At 38.0% G+C, this 15785-nt stretch overlaps 1 protein-coding gene across 16 annotated transcripts in view; it reads right to left on the bottom strand.

Moving 5' to 3' along the window:
• MBNL2 (muscleblind like splicing regulator 2) overlaps nt 1-15785 on the bottom strand; it is a 153700-nt gene that overhangs the window by 87316 nt on the left and 50599 nt on the right. The window lies entirely within an intron of this gene.

Here is a 15785-nt window from a genome sequence, read left to right as displayed (position 1 = left end):
GAGCTGAATTCTACCTAGCCTATAAAGTTCTCTTCCATGGCATGTCTTGGCTGCCTATTGCAGTCAATGCTTCTCTCTCTTTTCTAAAAAAGTCTCTTCCACTAATAATTAATGCCAAATACTTTAGTATTTAATTGTTAATTTTGCATTGCTTTTTGTCTCCTCAGTAATTTTGTAAAATCTCTCAGAGCAAGAACTGAGTCTTATCTTTCCATATCTTTCTAAGGAATATGGCATGATATTGAACAAAGTCATTGACTGATTAGTGAGGAGTTTGGGAGGCAGTGGAAGAAGTTAGAGACAAAAGGAGACAGATACCGAGTCTAGTTGGAAAAGTTTAAGATTAGGGAGATTAAAGAAGTCGTTTTCTTTTGAAAGAAATTTCTTCTGCATTATGCTTGTGGCCTCCTCCCACATGAAGTGATGAAGTTCACGGGGGATGTTTGATCACTCCTCCTCCATCAAACCTGATCTTTGGAGATGTCAGACAGTAATCCACAAATTTACATTATATAAATCTGGCCATAGGTCTATTATTGCCTGTGTTTCTAGCCCGTGTGGAACACCAGAGGTAAGTGAATTCTCCCTCTTTTGGTGCAATTCTATCATCTGACAAAGTCTATAGTGAGAGTACTGTAGGCTTCTGATAAAAGTTCCAAAATAAAGTTGAAGGAGTCCCTTTGACAGTTACATAGACTTTTCTTTTAAATGTCAAAGACACATAAGATTTCAAAATTAATTCAAATTAAAAATAAAATTCAAAGAAATGATGCTTACATGAGATAAAAAGAGATATAATAAAGTTGAAAGTAAATCAATGAGCACAAGATATATTTGGAATGCATGAAGGAAAAAAGCAAGATTGGTACTCTTATATTAAAGACTAAATTGGACTAAAGGTTAATTGCACATTGATACAAGGTAGAACCATAAAGAAACCATGAGATTCATGAAACACTAAGCACAGAATAACTGATTTTCATTCTATGAAAAGCAAAAGTTGTTAGAAATATGAGGAGTCACATGAGTAGTATTAAAATTTCATGCATTACTATAACTCTCTGGTAAGTCAAGGAGACAAAAATAAATAATTAAGGACATAAAGCACATGAATTGTTTAAAGTTTGAATAAATATCTATGCATTGATATAACTTTGTACCTAAAAACCGAAAGTGCATCTTCTCAAGCATCATGTACCATTTACAAACACTGATCATAATCTGGACCATAAAATATTTCACTGAATTTCTAAAGTAAAAATTGCACTTCATTATCTTAATAATAAAATATGACTGGAAATTAATATTGGAAATTTAAAGAAAAAACCCCAAATTACTTGGATATTTTAGAAATAGTCACATAAAACACTGAGTTAAGCCAACTAGGTAACAACAAATAACAAAATAGAAAATAACGTTATTCAACAAAAACTTATGAGATATAGCCAAAGCTGATTTATTAGTGGATTCACAACCCTAAATGCTTTTTAAAAGAATTATGAGAACTAAACATTTTACACAGGAATTCAGAAAAAAAAAGAACTTAAGGAAAGCTGGAGAGAAGGAAAATAATAAAGATGGAAATAAAAAATAAAAGAAACATAACAGAGAAAAAAATAAATCTATTTTTTGTAGAATTGATAGCTAAGACCAAGGACATGTTTTTCAAATAAAACAAACCTCTGGCAAATCTGGCAAATTTAATCCAAGAAAAAAAATAGAAGGAAAACAAATTATAAAATTTATTAATAAATTTATTAAAATTATTTAATAATATTCAGAGAGAAGATTAAGGCTTATAATAGAGTAAAATAAATTTTTTGTGATTAAATTGAAAAGTTTGGTGAAATAATTTTTTGAGAAAAATGTAAATTAAGATGAACTTAATGTGAAGAAAACCTGTAAACAAGTAAAGAAGAAATTGTATCACCTATCAACAAGTTACTTTTACTTCAGTTAGAGATTCTAGAGATTTGGGGGACATAGGGCTCTCTGAGAGGGGAATTTGTATCTTGGCAAAATTTTCTACAATGTAATTAAAGTGGTTTTAAACTCCATGTAAGAATAATCTAGGTTTTCTACTTTAGAATTGAAATTGGAAACAAAAAATAATCCTGGAAAACAAAGTATCCAATAGAACTTTCTGTTTAAAATGTCTAAGAAAGAAGTTCATGTGATTCAAGCCAATCTCAAGACTTAACCAAGAGAAAACCAACAGTAATAGGAGCTTCAATTATACAGACATATTTAGATGGATTTTCTGTATAAGCAGTCTGGTTTTATGTAGCTGCACGTCTGCCCAGACAATAAACCAAGTTCTACCTGGAGGTCTTGGTTTACACCCAGCTCCTGAGCAATCACAGAGAGAATAGCTTTAGAGAACATTGAGAATAAAATGAACAGGAAGGCAAATAGTTCCAGGAGAAATGCACCCTCAAAATGAAAAGGGGAAGTTTCCTTTCAGACAGTCAGTTCCAGGTGCCATGAAGGTAACGAACAAATGGGGTAGGATGCATATTAATTGGTCCTTTTAACAGCCTATCAGGATGCAGCTTTCCTAATAATTCTACTGCCAAAATATAAATCTAGAGTCTCCTCTCTATCTCTTGGCAATAGTTTGGACGATGCAAAGACTCCCAAACTGATCTCCTTGCCAGGCCTCCTCCTGCAACTCCTTCTCCAGGCAAAGGGACCTTCTCATAAGGCAAATTGGAGTACGTCATCCTCTTGTTTAAATCTTAGTACTGAGTGTAAAATTCAAACTCTTGCATAAGTTTTTCTCTTTCTCATTGTCTCAGGCCCCACTCCTCCTGACTGACTGATCATGCTCAAGCCACGGTGACCTCTTGTTTCCAGAAATTGGGCACGTGCTTTTATCTCAAGGCTCTAGAACTTTCTTTCCTATGTGCGTGGGGAAGCTCTTTCTCTTGACAAGGCTGCTTTCTTCTCATCTTGTCCTTTAGGTCTCTGCTCAGGAAGCAACTTCTCGCAGAAAGCATTCCAGGCAAATTTTTGGTTAAATTCTTCCCCAATCACATTGTTTTCTAGTCAAGTACCTCATTTCTTTTGTTTTCAGCACTTCTCACAGCTTGCAAATAACTAATTCTTTTGAGGGGGGACTGTTTCTACCCATTTATTTCCTGTCACTTCCGAGAGAGTGAAAACTCCATGAGGTTAAGAAACCTATCTGCTTTGATAACATGCTATATTGCCAGAGCCTGGCCCAATGCCTGTCACTCTGGGCACTCAGTATTTGGTGAATGAATAGCAGCCTTGATAAATCGTGATTGTTTGTTAGTTTGGTTACTTTTCTCTTGCTGTTTCCTCCACTTGACTGTGAGCTCCATAAGAACAAGGTTCTTGTGTCTTGTTTAGGCACCAGACGTAGTGCATGCTGCTTAGTGGTGGCTCAATGACTGTTTGTAGAATAAGTAAATGAATAAAGATATTGAAGTTCTCTGGGAAATGAATTTTCTTTCTCCTCAGCTTGATACACTACTCAGAACATTTGGATCTACTAGAATTCTTCATTGAGAATCCTGCTATCCCAATATTTTCCAGATATCACAGTTCCAGTTAACAGCCAAGCGCCCGACGGGAATGGAAGAGAAGCAATGTGAATTAAATTTCTCAAATGAGGCTGCTGCTGATTAATTTTAGATCCTCCGCATCTGGGTCAGTGCTTAGTTTCATGGCAGGTGTAGAAATAATATCTTTAGTGTCTTTATTAATGATTTTACTAAGGGCTAGGGGCACTTGAAATGTTCTTCCAAATGAGATTTGAGATGTGGACCAGATGGGCATTTTTAAAGCCTATATGTACTGTATTGCACTTTTCAACAAATGAGTTTTTATATTAAGATTGATGACTAATGTACCTTAGTATCCATATCACTTATTCAGTCAAAAATTGTAAGCAATAATTTTTTAAGACAATGAAATTCTCCAATAAGATGATAGTAATCTAAATGAAATATAAATACGCCTGAAGTTGAATCTAGTCATTTTGTTTTGCTTTAACTAGGTTAAAGCCTCTGAGTCAGTTTCCTTTCTTTTTTACTCCTGGCAATATCTCATCTCCTAAAGGGCTTAATATTCATTATGAGTATATGACCTCAGTCATAAGAAAATGGTCTCATCAGTCATATCCCCCAATTGCTGGTTGGTCAGGCAGGATGGCTAGGTAAGGTTGATCACAAATAGATATGTCAACATCCACTTACTCACTGAATCCCAAAGGTTTGTGCTCAGGGGCAGGAATTGTCCTCTGACTATCAGTTTTATCCTTTTTGGTCATAATGGTGCTGAGAAAGAGTAATACACACTAGACTATAATCTTTGAGCCAAAGGAAATTGAACCAAACCAAGTGGAAAGAATATGCTATTTGGTATGAGCAGGTCAGTTCATGGGGAAATTGTAAAATAAGTGAAATTCATCATTGGTGAAGCTCTCTCAGTACACGCTTGGTCTCCCCAGCCCCAGAGTGAGTCCCCTGCTATGGTGTAGACCCTGCACTGAATGCCTTCAGCTTCTTGAGGACTTGCTCCTGTACACTGAAACCAACATGTTCTAGGTCTCAAAGTCTCTGGTCAGGCTCTTACCCCCTACCCCAAAATGAAAATCAGCTTATTTGATGGATCAAGCTGTCCTCATTTGCTAACAGAAAAAGGCTTGAAGAACTTCTTGGGTCTTCTCAGGTAATATATGGACTAAACAGTGAGTTTCTAATGGCAAAACCATTAGATACACACATTTCCTGTGTGTATGACTCAAAGGAGTGAGTCTGATGGTGGGGATTTCAGGCCAAATAGTATGAACAGATAGGTCCTTACTTTTGAATGTTATGGAGCAGTAATATTTCATAAGAAGAATGGAAAACTGACATAGAGTTGGCCACTTTTTCTTTTGCTGAGTAAGGACTGTAAGGAAAAAGGAAAAACAACACTCATCTATTGAGACAATCATTTAGAAAAGAAGGGAATATTATGATAATCAGAAAAAATAAGAAGGAAATAATCTTAGAATAAAAAAGCAACCTTTAAATTTAAAGAATTTACCTTCATAAAAAAATGTATTTCATACAGTTCCAGTTATGAAAGATGAGTAAGTTCTAGAGATCTGCCATACAACATTGTGCCTATAGATAACAATACTGTATTGTACACTTAGAAATTTAAGAGGGTAGATCTCATGTTAAATACTTTTACCACAATAAAAACAAAACAAATGTGTTTTGGTGTTCTTATTTTATAGCAGACTAGTGAAAGTGTTCTCTAATATCAGCATCAGTCTATGGCTAGGCTTTTGGGAACTACTGAGTTGTCCATGGTGGCCCAACAAGCCGCTCTATGGATTTTAATAGCTCTTAGCTGACACTGGTGGGCAGTCTCCATGAGACCTGCCTATCGAGGTAGCCAAAACATGAACATGACCCAGAAACAGCTTTTGGGTTGTAAATCAAAGAGCTTATTTGCACAAAGCCTTTAACTATGAGGATTTTTTTCTGTCTATAGATTAACGGAAAAAAATGAACAATAGGTAGGCAGAAGAGTGATCTGAATTTTGTTGAAGCACTGCTATTTAAAAGTGTAGGATTTAAGGATATATTTATGCACTTGCAAATACGATTGAGCACCCAGCAGCTGCCAGGTACAAGGATGAAGCAGTGAGACCCTGCCTTATCTTTTAGCGGTAGAGACAGACAAGGAAGAGATGTAGATAGACAACAGCCCTTAAGGATAAGTTCTGAGGTTGATTTGTGGATAGGTGTGGCATTTAAGTGAAGTCCAGAGTAAAGTGAAGAACTGAGACTTGCGTTTACCTGGGAGAAGAGTATTCCAGGTGGGGGAACCACCAGTACAAAGACCCTGGAGAGCAAAGAGGCCAATGTGACAGGAGCACAGTGGTGAGGGGGAGTGTGGCCCACCTGTGGGGCCAGAATTGCAGCAGGTGGCCAGATCACATGGGACCTTAAGGACTTTGGATTTCATAAATGAAGTGGACAGCTCTTGGAAGGTTTTGAGCAGGAAACTAGCGTGACTTATGGGTTACTCTGTCTGCTAGACTAGGGAGTGGCAAAAGTGAGAGCTATGGTAGGCTATTATGTTCAAATGAGACATGATGGTGGATGGTGGTTTGGGCCAGGGTGGTCATGATAGAAGTGCTGACAGGTGCCCAGATTTAGGATATCTTTTGAAGACAGAGAGACTAGAACTTACTCATGGATTGGATATGGTCATAATGATAAGAGAAGATTCAAGCTGGGTTTCAAGATGTTTTATGTGATCAACTGCATGAAGGGTACCATGGGAACAGTAGGTTGAAGGAGGAATCAAGAACTTAATAGTGGACATACTAAATTTGAGATGTCACTTAAACATCCAGGTAGAGATGTCAGGTAGGCACTTGAATACATGAGTCTAGAGTGCAGGGAAGAAATCCAAGCTAGAGATAGAAATTAAGAAATATGCAGCATATAGAAAATGTTTATAGCTGCTGGGTTGGGTGAGGTCATCTAGGGAGTCCAGTTCTCAGGTAGATGGGCCAGAAGGTACAAAGGCTCTGAGGCAAGAACATGTTTGGTGAGGTATAAGAAGAGGAAGGCGTCCACCGTGAGAGTGAGCAGACATAGAGGGGATGTTCAAGGACCAGGCCTGGAGAGACGCCAGCATTTGGAGGAAAAGAGAAGAAGGAAGATTCAGAAAGGAGTGGTCAGTGAGGTAAGGGGAAAACCAGAAAGTCAATCACCCAAGCAATGTGAATAAAGTCTTTCAAGGATGATTAAGAGCAGTTTATAAATTCACTCTGCCCTCAATTATCTCTATTGACAGAAGAAGCTGTATGTGCTGTGCTATTCCCAGTGTTTAACAGCACCGGTCGCATGATAAATATTTGTTTATTTCAAAGGTTAAATGTGGCAGTCTAGAGGCTGAATCCATCCTGTGGATGTGTTTTGTTTGAACTTGTTTGATTGGCTGCCAAGATTTAGAAATTGGGAAACTTCACATCACAGTTCATATCTCTGGTCTTTTTAAAAATTCCCCAGGATTGTCACAAGGCAGGCAACAGCTGTTTGTGGCTGGGTGACAGCTGCCATCTTAGAGGGGTTATGTGCTCTTCAGTTAATTTCCCGTAGTCTCCAGTGATTCTTCTGTCTCCCCAGCAGTGAGTGCTGAGTCATTCATTCATGTTACTTGCTGATTCCTGCAGATTTTGAGTTCGCATCTCTTGTTTAGTTAAAGAGGGAATGAATGAATGAATGAACGAACGAATGAATATTTACTGAGGAGGCACCTGGAGCCCAGAAAGGTGACATGATGTAAGATTCCATTCAGGAAAGCCCGGGCTTGGACATGGATTCTCAGGCCAGGGCTTTTACGTTAAATCTTTGCTTCCTAGTTTGTCATTGTATTAAACACATCCTAAAATAAAAACAAAAGTTTGATGAAAGAAGGAAGGTACTGAGAATATGCTATTTCCATTTTTAGAGAAAATAGAATATTGAACAGATCCTTTATCATGATAAATGTTTCTTTCTCCTTAAGCTTTGGTGAGAAGTGGTTTCGTGTGAAGTGCTGCACAGGGGCCGGCCCGGTGGCGCAGCGGTTAAGTTCACACGTTCCGCTTTGGTGGCCCGGGGTTCGCCCGGTTCAGATCCCCGGTGCCGACATGGCACCGCTTGTCAAGCCATGCTGTGGTAGGCGTCCCACATATAAAGTAGAGGAAGATGGGCATGGATGTTAGCTCAGGGCCAGTCTTTCTGAGTAAAAAGAGGAGGACTGGCAGCAGTTAGCTCAGGGCTAATCTTCCTCAAAAAAAAAAAAAAAAAAAAGAAGTGCTACACAGACTAACAAAAGTTAGCATGACTGCTCACAGCAAAGTAAATAATAAACAAATGCCATTATTAAAGAATATAATTAAGGTTAAAACTGATATTTCACTCCATTAATATTTAGGGAAAATAAGTTTTGCCATTTTTCTCTGTGAATTATTTTTATCTATTCTTACATGTTTTAACCACAGAATATTGTAATCACAGAAGACCAGTTTATCATCATTCCTTCTTCTACTCGGTACCAAAGATGGAGTGTTTTCAGCTTCCTCTCTCTTGCCAACTCCAGTGATGGCTAATGGGTATTCAGGGCAGTGTGTAGAGATGGATTCTGAAACCCAATTTGGGCTCATTGAATTAGACTACAGTGTTCGATTTCTGACGTTTTCTAGGTTTAGATATTATTGTTATGGCTTGAATTGTGTCCCCCCCAAAAGATAATTAACGTCTTAAGCACTTGTCCCTCAGACTGTGACTTGATTTGGAAATAGGGTCATGGCAGATGTAATAAGTTAAGATGAGGTCACATGGAGAAGGATGGGCCTCTAAGCTAATATAACTGAGGTCCTTGTAAGGAAGGGAAATTTGGACACAGAGTCAAACAGAAGGAAGCCGAGGTGAAGAAAGACACACAGGAAGACAGACATGTGAAGCTGGAGGCAGAGGCTGGACTTATGCAGCCACAGCCTAAGGAGCACATGAATACCAGAAGCTGGAAGAGGCAAGGAAGGATCCTGCATAGAAGTTTCAGAGGGAGCATGGTCCTGCCTACACTTTGATAGGATTTCAGCCCCAGAACTGGGAGATGATACATTTTTATTGCTTTAAGCTACCCAGTCTGTGGTAATTTGTTACGACAGCCCTAGGAAACTAATACAGAGATTATGTTGTCCAACTCTTAATTTTAAACTGGGTTAGAACGTAGGTGTCTTGCTGGTGGATGCTGTGTTCCCAGGAAAGTGGCATCTCTGATAAATGTCACATACGTGCCATCCCTAAATAAGACATTTAGGCAGATGCCACATTGCTTGAGAATCCTCATTGCTTGGCTTACTAAAGGCATTGAAACTGATTCTACCTACTCTTAAACAGAGTGAAGGCCCTCCTCTTGTCCTGGAAGCTAAAACTATACCCTTCCTTAGCATAGAATATCTTGTATTAGGAAGAATTTGGTGCTAATCTTGGCCCCAGACAAATTTGGGAAATAACCAAAAGTACCTTTAATGACCCTCTGGTCTTCTTGTGCCCACTGTAATGTGTCAGACTTTGTAGATGAAGATTTCTTGATTTACAGTCCATAGATAGTTTTTAGAGACCAACATGAAACCCTTGACATCTTGAGATTGTTTGCAATAGTCTTTGTAAGTATGGCCACTTTTCTGGGTAGAGTCCATAGTTTTGATTAATTCTTAAAGATGTTCTACTTCTCTACCATCAGAACAAGAAGAAGGAAAAAAAAAACTCCTTGGCATGGTAGTCAGGATCAAACTAAGGTTTTGTGCCTGGTGAACAAGGCATAGGGATGGAGTAGGATGTTGGTATAGGGTGGGGACAGGATGTGGAATTTGGATTTAGATTTGTTGAACTGCAGGTGACAATGAGCCACTCGTATGGGGTGTTCAGTAGGCATTCGGAGCCACAGAGTTGGCAAGGAAAGGGCACACACCCAGAATTGGGATTGATCAGCACACAAGGTGGGAATTGAATACATGAGTAAGGATATGCTTTCAGAACTGATCACTGAACCTGACCTAGGAAAGCCCAACATGGAGTCTTGGAGAGTATCCACATTAGGGAGCAAGTGGGGGAAGAGGCGGCGTTAGAGGTAAAACAGGAAGGAAGGTTAGAACGGTAAAAGAACTAGGAGCACACAATGGGGGAAAAGAGCAGGAGAGAATTCTAAGGAGAGGCTGACCAGGCTTGCAAAATGAAACCGAGATCTTAAAGAAAAGGGTGAACAGTCACGCAGAGAAGTTTTGGATCTGAAGTTCACTGATGATCATCAGTAAGTCCCTTTTCAAAAGTCGTGAGGATTCCTCTGTTAATTTATGCATTCTTTGAATGGTTATTATTGCATTTCTGCTATGTGCCAGATGCCACGCTAGGTGCTGGGGCACAAAGATGGACAAGACACAATCCTATCTTTGGGAAGTTTACAGGCTTGTACTGCGACACATACTTAGGGGAGTAAAGTGTTATATGGAGGTCTGAATAGTGTCGAGGGAGGACACAAAGGGGAAGTGGTTGATTTACCCAAGAGGGCAGAAATCTGATAGGGAAATGGGTCTCTTATGCAGAAAACATAATTGGTGAGTCCAAGAATCCTTAAAGTATGTACCTGTCATGCACTTTGTCACATCATACCTTCTGAAATTCTATGTTTCAGAATCATATGGGCACACACACACACCCCAACATCTTGGACCAAAACCATTTTTGTTACTAAGACCTAGTAAGTGATGGTATAATTGTATACAGATACAAACAAAAATAAATACAACGTGTGCCTGGCCTTCTCTCTCAGTTTCTTTCTTTTAAATATTTAATTTTCTAACAGCTAAATAGGTTTATTCCTGGGGCCTTCTATTTTAGAATGTTTTTTAAACTTCAATATGCTAAATTTGTTAAACCTGAATATTATTAAGCTATTAGGAGTTTTAGAATTAATTACATCAGTGATTTATTCTGTAAGAGGAGTTAGGAGGAGGGAAGGGATGGTGCCAGCTTTGGAGTCACACTTAACCTGGCATCAGGCACCTTTTCCACCATTTATAGGATACACGTGAAACCTACATTTCTGAGCCTGTATCCATATCAGTAATGGTTGATTGAATAATATTTAAAGTTGTTGAAAGAGTAGATAATGCCTGAAAAATGCCTGGCAGATAGTAAGCTCCATATGACTACAGTGATTTCCCTTGATAACAAAACAATTGTCTGAGATTATATTTTTGAATGAATCCAGAATTAGGCATATATCTTAGAAAACACTCAAGCAATTTCTGCAAAGAATTAGCCTCTACTTAAGAGCCCAGTGGCATTTCAAGAACATGAATTTAAGGTCAAGGCTAATGACATATTCTGATACCTTCTTTGATATGTTTTTAAGAACTGTCCAAAATGGTCACATATCTACCACTTTTAATTTTGAAATTTTCATCCATAAATATGAAGACTAAAATTTTATTTGCCATCAGCCAACTTAATAGCCAGCATCCCATGGGTAAATGAGCAGGATCTACTTTTTTACATTTTTGAAATTTAGAAAGAATATGAGAGTAATAAAACGTAGTTTCTGTATCACCTACAGCTTCAGAGAAAATAAAATAATTTACTTGTTAATTTTCCAACATTGCATTATACTTCCAGAGACACACCTGTGTCTCCAATTCCTGTACAGAGCTCCCTGATTTTGAAATCTATTGCGATATTGAGAATATGGCCATAGCATATCACTGCACAGGTTGTGCACTGCACAACTCCAGGGGGGTGCTGATCACATAGACTATGATGAGAAATGCACCCCTAGTGCACCCCTGTACAACTACATGTGGCAGCCCTATCTAAGAAGCTTGAATGCTCTCCTGACAAACATGCTCTGCCATTCAACAAATATCTATTGAACATCTACAGTGTATGAGACACTGTTCTAAGCTCTGGGGATATAACAGTGATCAAAAAAGCCATGATCTCACCTACATGGAGCTTGCATTCTAGCAGAGTAGAGGAGGGAGATGGATAATGAGCAAAGAGCAGATAAGTATATAGCTCATCAGATGGTGCTACGTGCTAGGGAGAAGAGTAAAGCAAGGTAATAAGGAAGTGGGATCCTCGCAGTGGGGGAATCACTACTTGAAATAGATTGGCAGAAAGGCTTCGCTGTTGGTATTTTTGGTCAGAAGCCTGAAGGGAATGAGGGAACAAGAAACTGTTCGTATAACTGAGGCAAGACTGTTCCAGGCAGAGCAAAGGGCAAGTGCAAACCCCTTCAGGCGAGGCCTGCTTGGCACACTCAGGGGACAGCAGAGAGGTGGGGGGCTAGAGCAGACCGGAGTGGGGACCGTGGTGGGACTGAAGTCAGGGGAGTTGGGTAGGAAGCAGCCCTCCCAGGGCCGAGACAGCTTTCCTAGAGACTGGCCTTCACTCCGGGTGAGGTGGGAAGCCTCTGGAAGGCCTCAAATAGAAGAGAGACGTCATCTGACTTAGGTGTTAAAAGAATCACACAGTTTGAACTAATTGTTATTGTGAAAGGTTATGTAAGGTCTAAACAATTTCCCCAAATACTCTAGGAGTTTTGGGGGTTTTCTTGCCAAAATTAGGAACATGACTTTAAAAGTTGTTTCCTTTTTTAAGCTGAGTTCAGATTTAAGTATTTAAGCAAAAATATTAAATATTTGATGACAGTGGTAAATATGGAAACCTTTAGTCTCAGTAAGCATGAAAACTAATTCATTTATTCCTTTCCAGATGTCTCAGTTTGCAAAATAGTCCAGATTAGTTCCTATCAGTTACAGGAAAAAGAATCTGAAAAATCTCAAACATCTCAACTGTGAGGGAAATTGTTTTACGGATTATGAAAGGGTTGGGATGGGTTAACTTGGTCAAGGCCTTTGCTACAGGGAAATTACTTGCTCGTGAAGCAATTTGCATTTTGTCAAGTTAGACTAACTAGAGGAACACAGTGTCCTGGAATGTTCTGGCCTTCTGGAAAAGATTAAAGCTATTACATTTTTCATAATAATACTGTAACTTTAAAAAAAATCACAAATGCTTGCATGCCCGGTAGTTTCACATAAATTGCAACAAAGTAACAGTTGTAAATAAAATACAAACATCACTGTAAGAGCTCTGCTATATTTTCTGAAACATATAAGTATTTATATATCTCCGACTCTCTTTCCAAACACCTCAGCCAATCTCCTTTCCAAAACACACACAAATTTGTTTAGTATGTATTTATAGAAGTTTACTCATGTATACAAATCACTCACAATAAAAACAAAAAAAGGAATATCTCAGGGTCACAACTGACTTTTCTTTATATTGATAGGCCAACACAGATTCCTTTTGCTTATTTTTATGAATAAAAATACCCACAGTGTTTGCAGGAAATATTTCATAATAAAGAACCACAATAAAAATGATGTCAGTGGCCTCAAACTTGATTTCTTTTAATCTCATGACTATTGCATCATTGAGGTATTATCACTCACAGAGTAGATTCTTAAGAGTTGGGATGCATTAAGAGCTGGACACATTAAGAGTTGCACACATCTCGCTTGTAAAGCCAGTCGTCAAAAAGGATGTCTATACTGTGATACTTTATTACGAAGGGAAAGAAACTAACATCACTAGTCCCTCCCATGTCCGGCCCTGTGCTGGGCATCTGGCATATCATAGGCCAGTTAGTCTTTGTAGTAACCTTATGAAGTAGAAATTATTATATCAATTTTCAGTAAGAGGAAACTGAAACCAAGGAAGTAAAATAACTTGTCTCAAATGATGTAACCAGCCCGTGTCCCAGCCGGGGTTCGTTCATGCTCTGGCCTGTCTGACTTCAAACCCTTGCCCTCTCTCTATTGTAGGCTTGTTCCACTGGCAAAACTGTCTTTTTTGATATATTAAATGAAATATAATTAAATACCTTCATTATTATCATCCTCATAATTGTTCTTTTTCACTACTATTTCTGAGTGCCTTTTATTTACCAGTCCCTGTTGTAAGGACTCATAATCCTTACAGCCACCTTGCAAGGTGAATATGCCAGCGTGGTACTGGGCACTGGGCATACTTAGCCCATTTTACTGGTGCATATCCTCATTTTACTAATGAGACAACAAAGCTCAGAAGTGATAAATGACCCTCCTCAGTCGGGGAAGTGGTTGAGCAGGTATTCAGACTCAGGTCTGTCTTACTCCTATGCCTGTGGGCTCTTTTCACATTCTTTACAGTTTGATAACTTTAAAAATACGTAACATCACACTCAAATTAAACACCCTAAACTTTACAGTTTTAAAAGGGAAGTGGTAACTTGAGGCAATATATAACCATGCTTCAACATTTGAAAATGGTTTTCCTGGACACTTCTAAGGATGATTTTTAAAGCTCCTTTTCATTTTGACTGCTCTCAAAATTCTCATGGCTTTGTTCATATTTTTATGCTAAACGTAACTGTCCTTGATCCTTTTTCTATGGGTTGGAATCCCCAAACAATTGTGGTCCTGGTGAATCCACAGTGAGGTAATGAATTCTAAGGATCTGGGAGTTGTTGTCCTGTTGACATTCAAGAAGTACTTAGTCTCAATGGGTCGGGCATATTTCTCTAACTAGAAAGAATGGAAAGTTCTAAGAAACTTGCTGTGTTATCTTAATAGTAAACATGCAACCAGAGAAGGCTTGGGTTAATAAAATGAATGAATTGAGGATGTCCTGGAAAATGAATTTCTCATCTCTGACCTGTTTTCCTATCTTGAAGTTGTTATGATCTAGTTTTTAATCTACACTGCTTTTTATAGTGAATGCTTCCCTTGGTGATAATCACAGAAGCAAATACATACTCAGTTTACTTTTTTGACTAAAAGGAAAAAAATTGTGCTTATACTGTTATGGTTTATATGAATTGTGATTTATCTATCTATTCATTTCTGTGTAAACAAAATGATTCATAATCTTAAAGTCTAATCTAATAAACTTTCTATGATAGAAAAGGAATAAAAGGTAGTTATTGAGGTAAATAGCATATTTAATTTTACAAATTTTAGCTCTTGAAAGACTTCTGTTGGGCTATAGATGAATTCTTCTGCTTTTAGTGTATAGAAAAATTTTCCCATTAAGATATACTTAAATATATGATTTGAAATCTTATCTTTCAGTTTTGACTTATAAGTCTTGTAAGACTTGTAAGACATAATTTTTTACTTTATGATGAAATTTTCCCGGAAAACATACCCAGTCCCTTTAATACTCAAGAGTACACTGAGGTCACTATTTTGTAAACTCGCAGCACTCTGATTTCCCAAATCATATGGCAAGAGCATGGGTCAACTTCATTTACTTTTGTTTTTACTGTTTGGTAAGCTTATTTATAGGAAGTTTTGCAGAGACGCAAACGTTAAGCTCTTTTTTAGCTATGATTCTTACTTATCTCCATTGAAAACAGTATCCTGATGATGTTAGGACTGTCCTAGATAACCTGGGATTCATAGAAGCCATAATTTTAGGGCAAAATAAACCTCAAAGAATTATGGGCTGTCATCCCATTTTCTTCAATTAGGTCTTTCATTATAATTCCTCCATTTCTTCAAGTCCAAACTCTACCCAGCTCAGTATACAACTCAGGTGCCACAGCCTTCAAAAACATTTCTTGAGACAGTCAATTGGAAGCCAGCTCTCCCTTCTAAGGATCCCCACAGTAGTCTTCTCTCTATTCCTCTCTTAAAGCACACATCCCTTTCTGTCTTGCTTTATAGTTATTCGCTGATGTGCTGTGTTTTCCCTACCAGACAGGGAGCTCATCAAGGATACAATCTTGAATCACATTCATTTCTTCGTGTTCTGTGTTAACTTACACATAGTAGGTTCTCAAGGAGTATTGTGTACTCAGTAATATGTGTTAACCATGACAAATTGTCAAAGAGAATGAAAAACCTATTAAGAAGTACGTTAGGAAACCCTTGGTCAAGAAAGAAAGCCATAAGAGTAGAAAATTCTTCGAAAGGTGAATCAGAGTAACTGGCACATAAAAGTGACACATTCAATTTCTTCACCTTTATATAACCTCCAGAAGATCAAACGTTAATAAAATATTTATCTTCAGTTGTCACAAGCCAGACTTTGATTTAAAACTCTTGGGTACATGAATATCACGCCAGAACAAAAATACACCATCATGTATTTTTAATTTAAACATGGGTCTGTAAAAAATTTATATATGCCTGGTGTGAAAAAATTTGA

The sequence above is a fragment of the Equus przewalskii genome, chromosome 16 (genome assembly GCF_037783145.1).
Source record: "Equus przewalskii isolate Varuska chromosome 16, EquPr2, whole genome shotgun sequence".
NCBI lineage: Eukaryota > Metazoa > Chordata > Mammalia > Perissodactyla > Equidae > Equus > Equus przewalskii.
This window is presented reverse-complemented; position numbering and strand designations above follow the sequence as displayed.